This window comes from Molothrus aeneus, chromosome 2 (assembly GCF_037042795.1).
Source record: "Molothrus aeneus isolate 106 chromosome 2, BPBGC_Maene_1.0, whole genome shotgun sequence".
Lineage (NCBI taxonomy): Eukaryota > Metazoa > Chordata > Aves > Passeriformes > Icteridae > Molothrus > Molothrus aeneus.
In genome coordinates, this window is record NC_089647.1 from 5,615,875 (window position 1) to 5,633,816 (window position 17,942).

Genomic DNA, 17,942 nt, shown 5'->3' on the forward strand with positions numbered 1-17,942 from the left:
GAGACTAAATGGTGACACCAAGGTCACGCATTTTGGCAGAGGATGAAGTTAAACCCAAACCCTCTGAGCTGTGGGCTGGCAGTGACTCTGAGAGCTGTGGGAAGGGGCAGCCTCGGGCTCTCTGCAGGGTGGAAAGCTCTTCCATGTGCTCTCTGCCCTTCTTCCCTTCTCAAACCAGCTCTCTGATTCTTGCTTGCACTTTTCTGACTGTGCTTTGGCCTATCAGGCTTCCCAGAACTGACCATTATGCCATCACTTTTGAAATGACTTTTGAGTATAACCCAGTGCAAGACTTGGTTTTACAAACCTGCTTACAAAAATGGCTTGCTGCCTTCCCTTAGAGCATTCATAAACTATGTCCAAAAATACTCCAAAGTAGGTGCTAATAGCCTAGATTGATTCTGACTGCATAAAAGACAAGTAATTTCAAATTATGAAAATTAACTACTTACATAATTTGATTTATTCAGTTACAGTCTCTGTGAGGATTTAATGATGGTGCCTTATTCCCAGCTCTGCTGCTGCTGCTGAACTGACAATATATCACAAGTGTGATTCAGAAAGGTCTAGCAAGAATGTTGGGGTGGTATGAGGGAAAAACAGGTAGATGATATAGCAGAACTTAAATTTCAGTCTCTGAGTTATAATTATTCCATCTTTTTCTCATCATCTGTGTTTATCCTATTGCATTTTGATTTAGCAGCTTCTTTAGGATCATATTTATTATGTATATTAATATGTATATTTGCAATCAGATTACATCTTGTACTGGAATTCCTGGCTCAGACTTGCTGGACTTTTGCAATCCAGGAATAATTCCTCTGCCTCAGAAATGACTTTCCTGTATCCCTACTCCATACAAGCAGGAAGAGACTCTGAGTCCAGCAGAGCTCCTGCCTCTTGCTAAGGAAGATGAACCCTGCAGCCACTTGCAGATGCTGGCATGGAGCACATTCATAAGTCCCTTTATGACAAAGAGCATAAAGGGATGGTGGTGATGTACCTGTGTCTGAGAGGCAGCAAGCTGACAGCAGAAAAACCTGTTTAAATAAGGATTTACTTCTGTAATCAGACACAGAGTCCCATGGCACGGTCTGTGGTACAGCCTCCTCCCTGACACAGAGAATCTAAATCTGAAAAGCAGAGACTGCACTAGGAATATTTCTATCTTCACAATTTATTTGTGAAGTTGTTACCTTTGCTCTGATAGGGACCCTTCTACTTGCCACCGGCCTCTGCAATAACTCAGCTAAAAAGGGGTAAAAAAATAGACAAGCACTTACACACACAAAAAACATTGTGACTTGAGCAAGGGGCACTTAGAAGTAACTTGGAACCTAAATTTGCAAACAAACCTAAGGGATAAGAGTAGCTAGCTGGATAAACTTCCAGAAAGCAGAAACATCTTTCCAATCTCCTCTTTAGCTCCTTTAAGGCGTTATCATCATTTTGATCTAAATTGAATTGACTCCAAGCCAGTTTATTGCAATGTATGAGCTGCTCCCCTGGAGATGCTGGAGATGAGGCTCTTGCCTGAGAGCTCAGAGTGACACAGTTCTTTCTCAAAGGCACCAAATGAGAGGTGAGAACTGATTCCTGTAGTTCCCTCCACCACAGAGACAGAAGAAAGGGTGATTCTCACTTTCGGCATAGGTTTTAGAGGTAGATGAGGATGCAAAGAAAGAAAGGTATTGTTTACCCTTTCTTTTCCCTTGTCTACTCTCAACCAATACTCCTTTCTCTTTCCTGGCTGGGAGGTGGCTGTGTCTGAGAAGGAGAACAGTTCTGCCCACAAGGACCTTTCTACCCCTCCTGGATATCTCCTTGTTCCAATTCAGCTCTTTCTGAGCTGGCAGCAATTGCAGGCGGGAAGAGTCTGAAGAAAGGAGTGACGAAGTCTTCTTTACTGAAAGCAAGAGCAATACTCCTTGATCATTGATTGCTACAGCTCTTTAAAGGGTAGAACATCCAGCAATTGCCTTTGACAGGTGTTGGGCCAGAAGATTTGTAACAGGAAACATGAGGGGTATGATTTGTTCTCATTACCACAAAAAGATTTTTGTTTCAGTTGGAACAAACAAGTCTTTTATTTCCTGTCTTCTTTTATTACTTCACCAACTTATTGAATTCTTTATTTTTATTTTCTTAATATCTCTGCAATGCCTTAGCTTTTTAGGTCAGTGACTCATATCTACAGCTGCATAAGAGCAAACATCTTCATATAAATGGCTTAATTTTCAGGCTGACCATGTAATTTTATCATTCTTCAAATGATCTATGCTTCTCTAGATTAAATGGATGAGTTTCCAGAAAGTAAATGTGTTTGGGCTGCACAGACAGAGCTTTATGTCAGGTTCCTGCCAAAGAAGTCTGCACAATATTGTCTCAATAAAAAATGAGAAAGTAAAAATCATTTAGTCACAGGTGTACTACACATTAAGATGCAGAAAAGGCATCACTAAATTATGTCATTGCATAAGTAGTTCCCTCAGTAACAGTTAAGGGAAGAAACTAGTTGGTCACAACTAAAGAAAGTGCAGCTTTTATGAAAAGAACTGGCAATAAAAAAGTCAGAATTATACTTCTATGTGAAGTAAGTTCTGATGAATTCAAGCAGCTCCTGCAGTTTCCAGTGCTCTTTCCTATGTAAATGGTGCTTCATCCCATATGTATTTTCAGCACATCTCTCCGTCTGAGACTTTAACTTTGGTTCTATGCTGTTGCATTGAATTTCAATCCAGATTTCTGTGCCACTTCCTCCAAGGTACCTCCCGGATTTATGAGAGAAGTGAAGATATATGTACTGTTCCCTTCTTTCTTGGTTACATACTTCTTTGATATATGGAAGTCAGATTTCAGCAGACTGGTGCCTTCAGGTCAGAAAAATGGTTGCTTTGTCATCTTTCTGCATTTAAGTCCATTTTAATTCTATATCTTCCCAGATAAATTCAGGCCAAATCTATCTTTCCAGTATTTCATACAGAGCTTTGTCATGTAACTTTTCTGATGGCGCAGAGATGAGCAATTTCTAAAAAAGGTTTTGACTGTTCTGAGCTGATTGGGTGTGTTGCAATGGCCCTGGTAACTGCAGAGGGTCACCAGTTTATCCTCACCACACACCCAAGAAGTCAGTCAGCATCTCTGCTGTGTTATCTGGGGAGATGAGAGGCCAACTCCCTGATGCCCTATATCATCCTTGGGCAGGGGTCTGCCTCTCCCTCTGAATCAGTGAAATGGAAGGAACTGTCACATTTCCAACCTCCCAGAGTGCAGTGGGATGGACATTCAGTAAAACCCAGGTGATACTGCAGTAGTGCAGACCACACAATGCTTTAAAGAAGCACCTCTGAGGGTCTGCAATAGAAAGCATTTTCCAAAGAGAATCAGGACCCATCCTCCTCCTTCTCCATCCTTGCCTCAGGATATGTCCAAATCAAGCAGACCCAGCCCATTCTTGCAAGTGGATGCAACACAGACCCCGTGCTTCTGGGGTGTTGTTTTCCCATTTATCATGAGCTGCACCCACCAGCCTTCACAATCAGCCCTTGACAAAGAAGAATTTCATGGGATTTTCTGCAAAAGCATATTGAAAAGGAATGAAGATTTTGCCAAAAATGTGTTTCTCTCTTCATGTGGATATAAATCAAATCCTTGATTTCCTTTCTATACTCTTTGATTCCAGCAGAGGTCAGCTCTGCCTGTGCTGGGGATGGACAAAGCAGTTCAAAGTATGGGCACCTGCACACCTTGGAACACAAAGCTCTGCTTGCTTCCCACTGCCCCTCACAGCACTAACTTCAGCCCATTTCAGGCCCTCCTCTTAAATGGAGATAAAAGGGCTTTGAACCAGAGCATCTGTGTCTCCAGGACTGCCATAAAAGCTGGTTAAAGAGCTCTTCTTGCTGCTGCTCTGTCGCTCCAAGCCTGTTTGAGAACAGCCTGTAATGAGCACAAGGAGCAGGAGACTGTGACAGTGGTCCTTGGTGAGGTTAAAAGTGTTGCAAGATGAAAAACCCCCAAAGAGCAAGAAGTTATGTCTGGACTGTGCTTTCCAATTACTGAACTATTAGGGAGACAGAAACACTGCCATCCTGTTGCAACTATCTTCCTTTGCTGCTGGTATCAGGATTGTTAAAAAAACCCTAAAGCTGTGCTCAACAATGTTTGGTTAAGGTTTGTTCTGGCAAAAAAAAATAAAATTGAGTGTATCTACAAAAAAATTTACTTCTTTAAATGACATTATCTTGGTGGATATATGGTCCACTAAAATTCTTATTTCCTCTACCAGTTACAGTGGTTCTTTAGCTCTTCAGAGCACAAGACAAAAAACATTTTGAAGCTGAAGGCAAAATGTGTTGACAAAAACTCTCTAGTTTAACCAAGTAAATCTGCAACTGTCCAAGACATGTTTTATCCTCCCTTCTTTTTTAGAGATTAAGTTATTGCTACATTGAGCTTTTTTGTTAATTGTCATTAGTGATTGACACACTTTACAGACTTTTGAAGCTAGAAATTAATGACTGCTTTTCTGAAATTAGATGTCATGCTTTCGACAGAAATCTTTCATGTAACCAGTGATGTGTGCCATTGAGACAGCAGCTGCTTCTGAAGGATAATATCTAAAAAACCCCAAAGAATCTCACTGTAAATCTAATGCCTGGTTTTCCTAAATAATACTTTTCACACTTTTCTGGTACCTTTTTTGAATTTAGCTTGTTAATACTAAAACCCAGATGACGTTTCAGTGCATCTAAGCATCTCTTTTCTTTGTTCTGTTTGGGAGATTTTGTAGATTGAAATGACAAAACGTGGTTTGCTGATTTCTTACGTGTAGCTGTATATAACAAGAAATCAGTGCCATTAGTCTAACAAACTACCAGGGGAGCCAATAAATAATTTCAGCACAAGATCAAGGATAGGACTAATGAGCAGCAGACTTGACTGCTTACCTGAGGATTGAGAGAAGAAACATAAGCCCACTAGAAAGAGGTGATTAAGGTGCACCTTCACAGTGAACTTGCACTCTTGTGTGCAGTTGTGCTGCCCAGCTCCAGCCCTTAGGAGTGTCAGATGAATGTCAGGCAAAGTAAGGAAAGCTATTTTTCATTTTAGTGCTTGTTCCTCCTGATGGCATTATCTGTTATAGGTCAAGCAGCTACAGCTGACAGCTTCATAGGTCATCTTAAAAACAAGATATACACTCAGTGCTGTTGTTGCTGATTAAAGATCACATATCTAAGTGCAGATGACACTCCTGGCTTTTGGGTGACTACAGGGCATTTGGAATTCCAGTGTGAACAGCACATTGTGTCCCAATACCTTGTACACACACAGCCCAGGCTGTTGTTCAAGAGAGACTGTGTAACTGCCTCACCAAAGAGCAAATTGTGTTCTGGAAAAGTGATAGCATTTGTAAGGCTCCTATTCTTTGCTGTTACAAGGAGATCTGGAGGGTCCAACACTTACAGGGGCTGGCTGCCACTACAGACAGTCACAGGCAGGCTTCTCACTTAATGCCCTCTTTACCTGTCTTTCTTTGGCAGCTGCATCCAAATACAGGTATTTTTTAGGTCAGATTTGTCTTTACAGAGAGTTCAAAGCACCACTAACTTTTGTGCCAAAAGCTAATGGATGCATCCTGGGCTCCTCATCTTGCTGTTTCATTTTGTCATCTGTCCAGTGGAAACTGCCTTGCCCTGGGCTGAGGAGAGCCTGATCTGCTTTTCCCAAGGAGAAATCTTAGGATGTCTCTAGGCCATTTACAAAATCTGAAATGCAAACAAAAAACCTAATCCTGAATCACAAATCTCTGAAACGAACAGAAAAAGATGTCTCTCTTGCTGAGAGTTGCCTGCTCCCTAGCTGAAGTGGGGCTGGTGCCCACAATATTCCTGTTAACTCCCTCTAGAGCAGTGTGAGCAAACAGCTGTGCCCACACTCTGTGGCCTCTAACACAGGGCCATGTGGCTGAAAGACATCATTACAGTTTTTCAGAGATTTCATGGTTCAAAAAACCTAAAGTGACATGAGGGCTCAATCAGTGGATTGGTAGTTTGATAGCCTAATATCAAAAGGGGGATAAATTGCACACCCTTGGACATGGCACGAAGGTTTGTGAGCCCTTGAGAGTAGAACTGCTGGAAGTGTGCTGGAAAACACTGTGCAGCACAGAAAGATCCCAATCTGGTTATGGTCTTGGCTATTGTGCTTATTTGAAATGGTCTTCTCAACAAATCACCTCTAAATCCACATCTGGCTTTTGTCTTGAAAGGAACCGATTGGTTTTCTGCATAACAGGGTCCAAACAAACTCAAACTGATACAGCTTTGATGATCAGGAGATAGGGACTTAACAGCAAATCAGAGAAGTGACAGTGTAGACACAGATCCTTATTATTTATAGTAAATGGTTGTTTATTCTAGATGTAAACATCCTAAAATATTAATTAAAAAAAAAAAAGTCAAAACCCCGTAATCACACGAGGCTTTGGTCTAGATGCAAAGAAACACATTTTGCCTTTTACAAAACAGCAGGGGCCCTTTTTGCCACTGGCAACTGTCAGTCTTCAGGTAATTTCATAATAAGACCTGCAGTACAGTCTTTGAGAAGAGTAAGACTAGAATGGATGAAAAAAATTAAAAGCCTTCAGTAAAAGGCAGAGTGAGAAGCAGCTTGATTTATGACCCTAATGTAAAAATTCTTTGTGTGGAAGAGATGGTAATGATGCCATTATGTTGGGCAAGCCCAATACAGAAGATTGTTTATGTAGATACAAGTGTTAGGACAGAATGGAAGTCATTTCCCTAGGAAGGAAATCAACAGCCTTAAATGCATCTTTTACAGAGACCAAAATGCTATTAGACTACTAAAGTTTGACTTTCCTCTTGAGAGGATAATTTTATTATTTGCTTGTTTTCTCTGGTACATTTGAATTTTTTTCTGTGTCACTAAATAATGTCTGTCATTTTTTGCTCCTGGCTGCTCCCCTGGTTTATTCCCCCACTGATCTGGGGTTGTCACTGGCCCCATTATGGGCACCTGGCTCTGCCTGCCTGTGCTTGGCTGTGTCCCCTCAGTGAGGAGTGCCTGTGCTGGGGTCACCTGAGCTCCCAGCCCATGTCCCCCTTGCAGAGCAGCCCTGCTCTCCCTGTTCTCCAAATGCCCAGGTTCAGGATGTGGATAGCCATGTAGCAGTTTTTCTAAAAGGAGTCACCAGTGACATCATCAGGACATGAATCAGCTCTGTGATATTGCAGGGGTGTCAGCTCTGCCCAGCCTGTCATTTCCCCTGTTAAATTTGCACTCTTGATTGTTCCTGCCCAAGAGCATCCCTGATACTGGTTCTATTCAGCTGCATTTTTAAGACAGCCTTTAATTCTAACTCAGTTGTTCCATCCATTTGTGCTCCTCCCCAACCTTTCATCACCTGCACGCTTACCAACCTTACAGGTTATTCCCTCAGCTCAACTGTTAATGAATAATTAAACACTATTTTTTATTAAACTATTAATTAACACACTTCAGGGTACCCAGGAGAGTCTCCTGAACAATCACATGTGGTTGTAAGGTTTATAACTTGACAATAGTTATTATAATGAGCTATTTTTGATTAAAGCTTTCCAGACAATGGTACATACTCCTAGTATTTTCACCCAACACACACTTATTGCTTTGTGTCTGTGGCACTGTTAAAAGCTTGTGCTGTATTTACCAGGATTAATTATAACACAAATTAGAGGAAGAGACTCTGATAACTGACTGGGCTGCATCTCTAAGTGATACTGATGAGGTCCAAGTTAGCCTACATCCTTTAGTGGTTGAGTTACCAATAAACCATGGCCTAAAATCTCTCTCAAGGATGATATTTTGATCACAGACCTCCCTGTTTCAGTTGTTTCTGCTGGTTTCAGAGCACCCCCTTCTCATCAGTGACTCAGTGAGCCACAGTCATTGCAGTGAGGTGACAAACTTGTACTCCGTGGGCTCCACCACTGCCTACTGCAGTAGTTTCTCCAAGCCAGGCTGATCTTTTATAATCTAGCACAAAGCTAAGGATAGGAAAATGAGTATTGATAGCGACTTCACCCCACCCTCCCTATTAAATTTAGAGGTAATCTTAGGCTTAATACAAATAAACTGGATGGATTTAATGCTATCAAATCAACAGTGCCAGGTTAAAAAAAAAAAAAAAGAATGTGTTTCTTTCCTCCTAGAGGAAGGATCACTCTTATACAGTGAAAGATCCAATTATGGCCCAAATTATGGCCATCTAGAGACTCGCTAATGTGGTTATATTACAAATAAATCATCTGCACTTAAAACTGGAAAATGCTTGTTTTGATGTATTACAGCCACCCTCCAGAAAGTGTCATGCACAGCGGGGTCTGGATTCAGGCAAAAACAACAACCCAAAGAGTTATTGCTGCCCACACAGAAGTTTTCCAGGCAGGGCAGTGCTTCCACGTGAGTGCAATCAGCAGCACTCCAGCAAGTCAAAACCCAGGAAACTCAACAGTGGAGGATGAGGATGGATGGGCTGCCTGACACCTAATTGCTGTGAGGCAAGGCAAAACAGCAGGAATGGGAGGACAGAAGATGCAAGGTGATGCTGAAGTCATGTTCTGCTGCTGGCCATAAGAGTGATTCACTGAACAGCGTGTCCCCTGTCACAGGGAGGGAACAATAAGCAGGAACATTTGGCATTCCAGTCCATGAGAAGACCCAAGCCAACTGTCCTGCTCTGATCACTCAGAGCTGCTGTAGGAACCAACTAGAGACAGTTCTAGGAAGAAAGGAAAAGGAATATAACTTGACTCAAATGAACTTTTATTTCCACTACTGTGAAGAAGGGGGAAGGGGATGCTGACTCTTGTCGTTTTGCCTGTAATTGTTATTGCAGACATGACTATGTTACAGGTACCGTAATTGAATACTCTCAAATTCTATTTTGAAGGTCAAAGTGTTCTAACATCGTCATATTTTTGACTGTGACTTACAGCAGCGGAGTTTGGAAGTTCTCCCCAAGTCAGGAGAAGCTGCCAAATGAAACCACACTTCAATAGGTACAAAGTACCCTTTGGCAGAATTCCATCAAATTATAATCTCCTCTCATTACTGCATAAACATTTCTGGGTGAGGTAGCCAGTTCCAACCCTTCTCACCCATGTCTAAAATCTATGCAGTGGATCAGATATTTCTGTGATTCCTAGTTTTCATTTCTGCTTTCCTTTCCCATTTCTCCAGCAGGTCAACATCCCAATGTTGCTTCACATTTCACCACAACCTTTTGTTCATTTACATGGGTTTTGTATTGGCCTCCATGGAACTGTTCTGTGTGTTTGTGTACATATGTAAGCACAGACACCTACTTATTTATGCAAGTAGGCAGCTAAATCACCTTGGCTCCTCTTTGCACCTCAAAGCCCATCTTGCATTTTGGCATGAAGAAACCATACTTAAACATAGTCAACAAGGCTACTTTTCTCATATACTGATAGAGCTTTTCCAATCCTCCCATTTTGCAGAGGAGCCAGTGATGTGGGAGTCCTTAGGTTGGACTTTTTGTAGTGCTGAGCAGCTGATGCTTCATGGCAGAGCAAGGCAGTTTAAAATTAGCCATCCTGCTTTTAATTTTGGGCTTTTGCCCTCTCCCCTATGGCAAATGCACACACGGGGATGTGCACCTGTAGGAGGCAAACCCAGTTTCATAACTCTTCCATTTCCAAGCTTCCCAAATTACCATGTGACACACTCCTACTGCAGGCAAGGCAAACTCAAAAGTGTTTAGTCAATTCTTAGGACATCTAGGTCTATATATTTCCCCGTACTCCCATGTGCTTTTCTTTCTCCAGTAAGTGCAGAACCGAGGTCCTAAAGAGAATGTGGAGGAAATGACCTCCAATTCCATTCTCTTACTCCAGCATTAATTTATAACATGAATCCTCAAGAAAATAACACTTTAAATTCAATATATATAATATACATTCCCAATATTTTCTAAAATGTGCCCTGGTTTTAATTAAAATATGAATTGTACAGGCAGAAGGACTTGTTCCTCTGCCAGGAGCAGATCTTCAGCCATGGACATCAAATGCCCATGGAAAAAATATTTGTTTTTTTCATGCATTGAAACTTCTCCAACTTTATTACATTTGGAAACAGAATGTAATAGCAGAGGGCAACATTATGTCTGAAATATATAATTAGTTTACAAAAAAAAAAAATACAACCAGGGGACACAATTTTGATAGAACCACTTTTTTTCACGCAATAGTTGCAGGATAATGGAGCACATTGATCCTTTTTGCTAAATGGTATGACAAAGAAAATGAGCATTTGTATAAAAATGCCATAACAGTTGAAGCTTGAATTAGGGAGTCTGTAACCTTTGCTTGTGCTTATAAATTACCCTGCAGATGAGAATGTGACATCAAAAAAAAAAAAAAAAAGAGAAAGGCATCCAAAGCCAAGAGATGCAACACATCAAATACTGAAATGCTTTATGTGTATGGGTACCCAATGTTAATCACTTCAGATCCTATAGTACAAATTGCCTCCAGCAGTTTCTAAAGTTGTATCACAGGTTAAATGGACACCCACAGATAGAGATTAGTCATTTAAAAGACAAAGGTATAAAAACTGATTTCAACTGCTAAAGCTGTCTTAAAGTCAGTTTTTCATGCATTTTGAAGCTGTGCCTTTTTTACCCCGTTTCTGGGAGAGGGGTTAATAGCAGGGCCAAACACTGAAACTGGCAGCATATAAGGCTTTTCCCCAGCAAATACCTTAGAGAAAACTGGGGCAAAAAGGTGTTATTCTTTCAGATCAAGTAAATTCATTTGTTGCTTTTAACAGCTGTGCATCAGTAAGTCATTAAAAATATCTGAATTTTAATCACTTATGCTCTCTCAAACACTAGAATAGTGGTTTGTCACTCTCAAATGTGGAATTAGTACAAAATGACATGAGAGCTGTCCTGTACCCCCAGCTCAAGAGGAATCTCAGTACTGAGGAGTCAGATTCTGCATGCAGTGGGTGCCTCCTGCCTGACTGAATTCTGTCAGCTCTTTCATTTGCTGCCTGGATGAAGAAACAGGCAATTTGGAGCTCTCAGGGAAGGAAGGAGGAAGTATACAAGGAAACTTGCTTATTTGCAGGTTTCACTGAGGTCACTGAGGACCATGACAGCTGTAGAGTCCAAAACTTCTGGGAATAATAATAATAATAATAATAATAATAATAATAATAATAATAATAATAATAATAATAATAATAATAATATTGAAACTCCAAAACAAAGTCTTGATTAATCTCCTCTTCAAAAAGCAGACTTTTAGCTAAGTCAGAAATCCTGTTTTAGATATTGTATTAACTTTTCACAATAACTTGGAGCTGATTACCTTTTTCTCTCCTTTAACATTTCAGGTGCTTCAGTCTCCACAATCAAAAAGAAGAAACTCACGGCTATATATGAGAGGATTGGTGGAAATCTGAACTTTGCAGAAATTCCACCAAAGAGAGAAGGTGTGAATGGTAACTGTGAGGAGGCTGAGGTACCAAGAGCAGTTTACTTACTGTACCTTAAGGCAGCCTGTACCTTTCCAAGTGTTCAGAAAGTAATAATCCTTGGAGTTCCTAATGCTCTGAGCACTGTTGCTGACCAATCACTTAACCCCTTGAAGTCCTATATCTGAGAAAAAAATGACTCCTAATTCCATATTCCTGTTTCATGCAACACTGCAAGAAGTGAGCATGCAGCGTCAGCACACAGCAAGTTGTATGATCACAAACAAAAATAATTTTTTCAGCCCCTAAGCAAAGTACTTGTCTCTTGGGTCAACAGATCTTAGAATTTAGCAGACCAAATTAACAGCAAATGCATGTTTTATCCCATTTTTAACTCTAACAAGATAAATGATGGATGAACACAAGTTTTTAGAAGATTAATTTAAATACAGATGTAATCACAGCAGGCAGCAGTTCAGAGCACAATCTGTGCCAAGTCCATGTGAGGTCCTGCCTCTCTTCTTTGACTACTGAGACTCATTTCCAAGGCAAGGTCCCTAAAATATGTGCCCAACAGCAAATATTGTGAATCCCTCCTTCCTTTTTCCTTTCCCCTGCATTGTTTGTAGTCCTCTGTGGCTCAAAACCTCAACTCTCAAGTCCTGCACTTGGACGGTATCAGGTGTTTGCCTGTGCAGGTGAATATGCTCATGCATGTATGGGTAGGCAGATTAATATGTGATTGACTTCTCAGAAAGGAAAGAAACAAAATCAATAAAGAGCAACAGAGTCTACCCTAAGCTAAGTTTTTCCCAAGTCAGACTTAGAAGTTTAGCCCAAATTTTACAGCAAAGTTCAGGTCAGTATTTATCAACTATGCAACTGATGCTCTCATTTTCTCTTGTTTGATTAGAGTAAGACAGTCTTTTCTCCATTTATACATTGATTTTTTTAAACTAACCTCTCAATTTTAATTTTCCTCAGGTAAATATCTGCTGGATTAATAGTCCAAAAAGAAGAATAGCTTATAGTAGCAAACATAAGCATCTATGGAATTATAATATCTAACAAAGACATTTAATTTCCTAAAGTTGGTTTTCATAATGTGCAGAAAGCCTGGGGTTGCCCAGTCTCATAAAGCATCCAACCAACACAGGGACTGTATAAAATGAATATCCTCTCAAACAAAAGCCCTGTGGATTATGAAGCTGTACAAATTGTGTGACCTGTACAAACGAGAGCATGCTTCTATCTCTGAAAAGGCAACTAAATAATTAAAAGCTAAGAAACACAACTTGATTCGGTTCAGATGATCTCTTGGCAGAATCCACAAGTTGAATTAGGATGAAAACAGAAGACAGTTCACTTGTTAACATCATAAACTAAAGACATTCAAAGCCTAGCTGGAATCTCAGCTGTGAATGCCAGCATACAAAATCTATCAGCCTACAGGACTGCATGTGTGCAACATACACACATCTTTGCTGTATTATTGGCAAAAATTAAAGGAAAAGCAAACTCAAGAGGATGCTGCCACAGGAAATCTCATCTATGTTCAGGCTGGTAAAGCAAGTAAACATACTCACAAGGCTAGTATGAACTAGGAACGTTTTCATTCCTCAGTACAACTTTAGGAAAAAGCATTAACAGAGTCCTCCTCTGTTCTGAACCCCAATATTTCAAGTTCTCCAGCAGCACAAGATCAGATAATTAACAAAAACCAAAGGATGACGAAATGAAGCCAGATAAATAACAAATATCTACATATATAAGCACACAGCAAGCAAGATAATGAAAAGTTAGCTAGATTTACCGTTTTAATTATCCAAGTGGGTGGTTTGTTTGGGTTTGGGTTTTTTTGGGGGGGGAGGGAAACGTCGGGCGCTGTTTTCACGAGGATTCCTCCATACGCATCCGCACCGCGGCAGGCGCCGGTCCCGGAGCGCGGAGAGCGAATCCTTTCCCTCCGCAGCCGGCGCTGCCCCCGCCAAAAATGAAACGAGAGAAGGCGGGGAGGGGCGGGGAAGCGGCGACCGGCAGGAAAAGCTCCAGCGCCGCCCCGAGCGCTCCCTGCCCGGCGCTGCGGCCGCGGCGGCTCCGCGCTGCCCGCAACTTGCGGGAGCCGCGGGGCGGGCGGTGCCGGGGCTGAACCGGCGGGATGATGCCGGGCGGGATGATGCCGGGCGGGATGATGCCGGGCGGGATGATGCCCGGGCGGGATGATGCCCGGGCGGGATGATGCCCGGGCGGGATGATGCCCGGCGGGATGATGCCCGGGCGGGATTGATGCCGGGCGGGATGATGCCGGGCGGGATTGATGCCGGGCGGGATGATGCCCGGCGGGATTGATGCCCGGCGTGCTCCGCCCGCGGCTCCCGGGATGCGCCCACCTGCATCCCTGGTGCGATGTTGACCGCGCACCCCGCGCTTGTGCCGCCTCCGCGGCTCCAGGGCTGGGAGGGGCCACACGAGTCCTCCCGAGTGGGGGGGCCGTGGTGTAGCCTAAATTGGGTGGAAAGGGTGCTGTCTGGAGCGGGGATGTAGGGGAGGTCTGTTTCAAGCACCCGGCTTGTTTAGGATTTGGGGTCTTCGCAAGTGCGGGTTCGTGGGTGAGGCTGTTCGTCCGCTCCGAGATGTTACGGCCGGGCTGTGAGGAAGGGGTGCCAGGGTGAGTGTGAAGTGGTGCAGAGGTGGACGAGCGTGTGCTCAGCTCTTCTGCAGAGAAACAGCGCAGCTGTCAGAGTTGTGTACTTGGACCAGCAGGACCTGGATTGGGCGATAGCTTGCCGAGGAGCTCAGACACGCCTGGGAGTTGTGACCTGAGCCCCAGCTCTTCAGCACCCACCAGCGCTCGCACACCCACTCGGTGCCTTCTGTCCCCCTCTGCTCGGCGCTCAGCGCTCAGACTCAGCACCTCTCAGTGGCTGTTTCCAGCCCTATGTCGGCAAGGGCTGAGTGCCACACACACAACCTGTTGGCAGGCAGTGCTTTGAGCTCCCCTTTGCATGCTGTTCGCAGTTCCCTTCCATGGTGCACGTTTTACCCTGGTGACAAGTAATCCAGAGTGCTACCCAGTGCCCTTTCCTTCAGCTCAGGATGTTTATTGTTTGCTTGGACCTCTATTTATAGGAGGTTTTGTTTCTGAAGCAAACCCAACATGTATTTCAGTGAAACCAGCCCCTACATCCCATTGCAAATATTTATTCCATAAAAGCTTAAAAGATTTTTAAGTACTAGAGGGTAATTTCTAATGCTGTTTACTAAGAAAAGCAAAGCCTTTAAAGACAGTAATTCTATAAACTACCTGCATCACACAGCCACATTGTAACTTCATCAGTCTAATTAAATGCAGTTTCCCTGGGTCATTTGGTGCCTGCCAGGTGCTGAACTTGCTGCTTAGGACCTGTCTTCTGCAGGCTATTAAAGTTCCAGTTTTGTATGAGCTGAACACTGTTTTTCCTTTTGCAGGTTTTGGCAATAGCGACTACAATCTCTTCTCTCAGCTGCATGCATCACTGGCTACTGTTTGAATTAATGTATTATACCACAAGTGACCTTGGAAATGGCAGAAATAATAGCAAAACATTTCTGCTCTGTCTATTGGTGCTGACCAGTAAGAGTCAACCGTTTATGATTAATCTCTGCACTGTAGCCTGCATCTGGTGTTAGACTGATGCCATTACACTCAGTCCAGCAGGAATGTGAAAGTGCCTCTCTGGAACTGACAATTTAGTGTATTAAATTTTTTTTTTTTTTTGCTGTGTCTGTAAACCTTTAAAATACATTTCTCCTAGGGAAAACTGCCTGAGTGACATTGATGGTGGCAGAAACTCTCTAGTAATTCCCAAAACAGTATGCAAGGGCATTGGACGTCACAGTGAGAGCAAGTAGTCTCTCCATCTCCTTCAAATATCTCCTTAGGACCTCTTGCTTCCTGTGGTGTTTGCTGAGAGTTTGCTCATTGTTATTTTGTGTGTTGTTTTGGTTTCAAACTGTGGCTCATCCTCAGATTGAGTCCTGCTCAATGTGGTGACATCTTGTTCAGCTGCTGTGCCTCACAGAAATAGATTTGATGGTAGCAAGGGGCTTTTCTGTTCTGATCATATCAGGTAGCAATTTAAAGCTTATTTTTCTGAGCCTTTTTTTTTGTCATTGTCTTTTACACAGGAATGGTCATTCTGGGGCAGGCAGAAATTCTTTCTGAGTCTGTTGTTTTCTCCCTAAGGAGGGCTGGCAGTGGGTACTTAGGAAAAGAGTACAAGACCTGGGCAAATAGAGGGAGATCCTTGTCTGGGAACACCCTCTCATCTGGCTGAGACTTAGGCAATGCAGGTTTGAAATACTTCCTATGCCTTTGTAACTAACCACCTTGAGGGATCTTTTTTAAAAGAGTGTCTACAGGTGGTTTTTGAGCACATTTCTGCTTTTGGTATCTGCTCCATCACTCCAGCAAGGCACTCTACTGCACACGTAGCCATGGGACTTAGGGAAAAGTATTTCTTGATTATTTTAAACTTCTTTCAAAAAATTCGTCAAACTGAAAGTCAAGAAGTGGTGGGAAAGTTTTACTTAGCTTAAGTGATATTTGGGTTAGTTTAGATAAAGTTATTTACTCCCCTGCATGAAATTAAAAAGAAAAAAAACCAAAAACCAAAAAACAAACAAAGAAATGGGTAATTGAACTGAAAATGGCTGCATTCAGGGTTTATAAGAATGTCCACACATCCTTAATTTTATGAGGCAGTCTTTTTGCCCTTTTTGCCTTTTTGCTGCCTTAAAGTCTTGATCCTGGACTCAGGCTCTAAGACACAATGACACTAAAATGGTAATAGTGGATTGTTTGAATGATAGATACAAATAAAATTTAAAAATTATATGGTGGTTGGTCTCTAAGCTGCTATTGGAGAAGACCAGGGCAGGAAACCCTCAGTTTAACACCTTGTTTGAAATTCCAGTATCCAGCTGTAAAGTCCAGGTTGCTTTCTTCTTTCTCAAACCCTGCCTCACATGGTTATGTAGTAAAAGAAGGACTAGAGCTTTTTTGTAAGCCACCATCATTTGTAAACTCTCCTCCCTTCTTGACAGTGTAGACTTGATACATCTGAAACTTTTGGGGGTTTCCATCACATTTAAATTCCTTTTGTGCAATAAATCAGGTGGATAATTTGTATTTCCTGTATGGCATCCCTTTGCAGGCTCTTTTCCTTCCTGAGATGTTTCTTTCCAGGAATGTTAAGAAGCTTTGATTGTCTCCTGCTTCTTCATCCTTTCCCATTCACTGACATGGATCAGGTTGCTGAAGTTTGCTTGCAGACACCTTTCCTCTCTTCTTGGGTTGTAACTGCAGCTCTGGAGGTTAATCTGATTGGGATGCTGGAGTTTTTTCCCTCCTGTTCTTCCTCTTTACTTCTAATATTACCTCCTTACCTCTGCCAATACCAGCTGTGACAGAGGGACAAAGGAAAGTTTTAGTGAGGTTTTTGCAGTTGTGACACCATCAGATGCCCCCTGGATGCATTTGCTTTCTGGGGAGTGGAGAAGAGGCTCTGAACACATTTGTGTGGATATAACCAAAGACACCAAATAGAAGATAAAACAGCTTGAACTGATGTAAGAAATTAATGTGGCAGATACTGCTGTCAGAAAAATTTCCTCCCACTGGGTTTATGAAAGGCAAGTATAAAAGTGGCTGTTTAGTCTCTGGGGCCACACTGTCTTGTGCAAGAAGCTCCTCCTTGGCAGCGGCATTTATGAGGGCAATAACTCAGCACTGCAGGGGATGCACATCCTTTTTTGATTTTTACTGCTGTGCTCTTAGAAGAGATCTAGCTGACCATTTCCCCCTGCTTTTAAATCCCTCTACACTTTTGCTTTCCTTTCAGAGCATATCTGCCTGTTGTGCATATCCTGAGTAGCTCATGTTGGGGTGAAGGGAGGCCAAATCAGTGTGACACAGAGATTTGGGGCAGCCTCAGCCCTAGGACAAACCCCCCTCAGAGCAGTGTGAGGGGTCTCAATGGCTTCATGGACAGGATAGATGAAAAGGAGCTGCCTGAACAGTTTTGCATCAGAGCCATCTTTTGTAGCTATTGCCGAGTCCCAGGATGACCTGGAGCCTGATCCCTCACAGTTCTTGCCTTTTCTACTTTACCATAAATACCTACACATTTGGGATAAACTGTGCCATGCAGATGCCAGGTTAGCTTCAGTTAGATGACAGGGGTTATGATGTTGTTATTTACAGTATGATGTCTAGAGAGGTGAGAGTTGACTCTGCACAGCCATCATGTGCTGTGGTGTGCCCTTAACGAGGGTCAGAGGGGCAGGTCAGGGGAGCAGGGACAAACCATCTGCAGTTTGCAATACCAGGTGCTCAGCATCTCTCAAAGTCAGACCATTTGTTTGCATCCTTTAATTAAAACACTCTTAGTTCACTT

At 42.5% G+C, this 17,942-nt stretch overlaps 1 protein-coding gene across 1 annotated transcript in view; it reads right to left on the reverse strand.

Annotated features, from left to right (window-relative positions):
* The window catches only part of HTR1F (5-hydroxytryptamine receptor 1F), a 102,672-nt gene extending 89,211 nt beyond the window's left edge, over positions 1 to 13,461 (reverse strand). Inside the window, exon 1 of the mRNA XM_066571916.1 lies at positions 13,319 to 13,461. The gene's annotated coding sequence lies outside the window, so the exon portion shown is untranslated. The remainder of the gene's footprint in view (positions 1 to 13,318) is intronic.
* Between the last annotated feature and the right edge of the window lie 4,481 nt (positions 13,462 to 17,942).